Below are 2,716 nucleotides of genomic sequence, written 5' to 3'. Positions count from 1 at the left end.
TTTATTGGGCTATTAATCATTCAGATGTTTACAGGTCAGAATATTGAGGGTTGACATATCTTCTCTCCACTCTGCCACCTTCTAATGCACCTACTGATGCCATACCCGCCATGGATCTGGGGGCAGTTAATCACAGGATTCTTAAAGGCAGAGAATATTTCCCTGCTGTGCACAGAGAAAGATGTGAAAACAGAAATATCGGAAGATGATGTACTTTTGGCTTGGAATACAGGAAATGAACACAGCGGCATAAGACAAACAAGAAAAGACAGGAAAAAGAATCTTCTCTGTTAGTAAACATTTTTATCACTGGTATAAGAATATTTGAGATGACAACTTATGAGAGAAAGGATTAATTTAGGCTCATAGTGGAATTCAGTCAAGGTCTTATACCAATGCTGTGACCTGAAAGACAAATACTATCCAGGTGGCAGAAAGGTGTTATAGCAGATCTTATTACCCATAGCAGTCAGGAAGCAAAGGAATGGGACAAGGCATAAGTTTCCAGGGCACATTGCCAGTGACCTGCTTCTTTAATAACATCCCACCTCCTAGTTTGACCTTCTTCCAATAATGCAATCACATTATGAATCCATCAAGGGAGTAATCCACTGATTAGATTAGAGCCATCTGGATCCAATCACTTCCCAACTGCTCAAGTGCTACCAATCAGTCCTTAACAAAGAGTATCTTAAAGTTACTTCACAGAATCCTGCACAGTCCTCCAGAACAGAGGATAGCTGATGCTTTTAACTGAGTTGCTAGGCAGACTTGACTTATAGGCATAGCATACAGGTGTGTGTAATTTTATGCCACAGAGATCTTCCCTTCTATTTGTGAGACCAAGAGAAATGTGATAGGGAACTATATAGGTAGAAAGTTTAGCCCCTTTTTCATTTTGTCCTCTTATACATCTCCCATACCTCCTATACTACATACTTCCGCCAGTTAGAAAGATAGAGATATATATATATATATATATATATATAAAACAAAAGAGAATGGGTAAGAATAGCAAATAAAAAAAATCTAGAACAAGATTAGCCAAATCCTGCTTAGAGTAACAAATAAAATGTCCACAGAATGGGTGTGATTTTTTTCCAAACGAATTATTTACCAACGCAGGAGATTGCTTTCTGCATAGTAGTTTGTAGAGCTCTTCCCTTCCCAAGTTGAAAAGCTGCCCTCCTGAAAAATGTAGTCCTCAAATCAACAGCATCTATTGGACACTAGGTAGGCATGCAAATTGTTAGGCCATAACCAGAATTACCTGCGTATATACATTCAAGCTAAAGATGCATTCCTTTAAAAAATACTCTGAATGTTACTACAGAATTATTATAACATAACTTACAAATATCCTTGCATCTAGCTACATAACATCCCTAGAGTAAGATGTTTGGCAGAGTTTAAGCTGCTAAAAAAGACAGGGGCATTTGCTAAGTGTCTGCTTTGGTGTAGAAAATATTTAGATTTGTAACTATGAATTTGCATAATAATTCTTTAGGTTACTTAGCCCATTTTTGAGGGGTGTAGTAATTGAAATTTCTACAATTCTGTGAAGATTGAGCAAAGAACCAGGTTCATTCTTTTATGTTATAAAGTATCTGCTTTAAACCACCATTTTAATTCCTGAAACAAGAGACATGTATACTTAAAGAGTTCCTAAAATATATGAGATCTAGCCAAAATTTCAAAACGGGAACTTCAAGCATACACGATTCAGCCTGTATTTCTTAAATCTTCCAAGGTGTTGCATGGATTAAAATTGCTTTAACCATGAATTGAAACACTCTTTGGGTGATGTTCTGTAGGGCAGATTGACCTCTAATAAGTACCAACAAAATATCTCAAGTTGGCACCCAGGATGCTCTTCTAAAGTACATGTAACCCTTATGTGAGGCTACAAGGTGAATAACAGCAGGATGAAGCTCTCATGACTGGTTTAACTTTGTATTTTTCTCTTTTGCTTTGGCACAGACTCCTGTTCTTCACAGATATGATGAAATTTAATGCTGTACCCTCTACCTAATCTGCCTTATCCTCCTTTGAGGTTGAAGATAGCAAGATAAGTCTTTATCCTAAACCTGTAGTTACTTAGGAATCCAAGAAGAACAACTTCGTGATGTGTTCCTGTCACCCCACCAAATGAGGAAAACTATGATGCTTTTCACTGATTCTCATGTCTTACTGACAATTTTAGGATTGATGGCTGAGTCTAGTTTTATGGGCTGCATAGTGGAACTCCAGCTTTTGCCGAAATGGTTCTGCTTAAAATATAGTTTATAGGCTGCCACCGCAGAGAGCCCGTGGGCAGCACCCCGCGAGTGAACTTGAGCCTCGGGACCACAGGTAAGACCAACTTTCCTGCTGCAAGAAAGCGGCCTGGGGATTCGGGACACACGGAGGCAGAAATCCCAGGACCGGGCAAGTTCTGTGTTTATCGAAACCCACACCATTTAGATCCCTGGCCCAGGCAGCTCTTCTGCTCCCAAACCCAGAGGAGAGAGACCACCACCTGGTCAGGTGGGCACTCCTGAGGCCGCAGAGCGGAAGAGACCACCAACACTGCCCACCCCTGCCCACATCCCTGGCCCAAGAGGAAACTGTATAAGGCCTCTGGGCTCCCGTAGGAGAGGGCCCAGGAGCGGCAGGAGCCCTGCCTGAGACACCGCCGGAACCTGAAGGAAACAGACCGGATAAACAGTTCTCTGCA

General features: G+C 41.0%; 1 non-coding gene across 1 annotated transcript; it reads right to left on the bottom strand.

Annotated features, from left to right (window-relative positions):
• LOC116890593 lies at positions 1–127 on the bottom strand. Its single transcript, XR_004386750.1, has one exon. It is a non-coding gene; the product is annotated as a small nucleolar RNA SNORA17 (small nucleolar RNA).
• Positions 128–2,716: the final 2,589 nt, after the last annotated feature.

The sequence above is a fragment of the Rattus rattus genome, chromosome 1, assembly GCF_011064425.1.
Source record: "Rattus rattus isolate New Zealand chromosome 1, Rrattus_CSIRO_v1, whole genome shotgun sequence".
In the NCBI taxonomy this organism is placed as follows: Eukaryota; Metazoa; Chordata; class Mammalia; order Rodentia; family Muridae; genus Rattus; species Rattus rattus.
The sequence above is the reverse complement of the archived record's forward strand: the minus strand, read 5'-3'. Positions and strand labels throughout refer to the sequence as shown.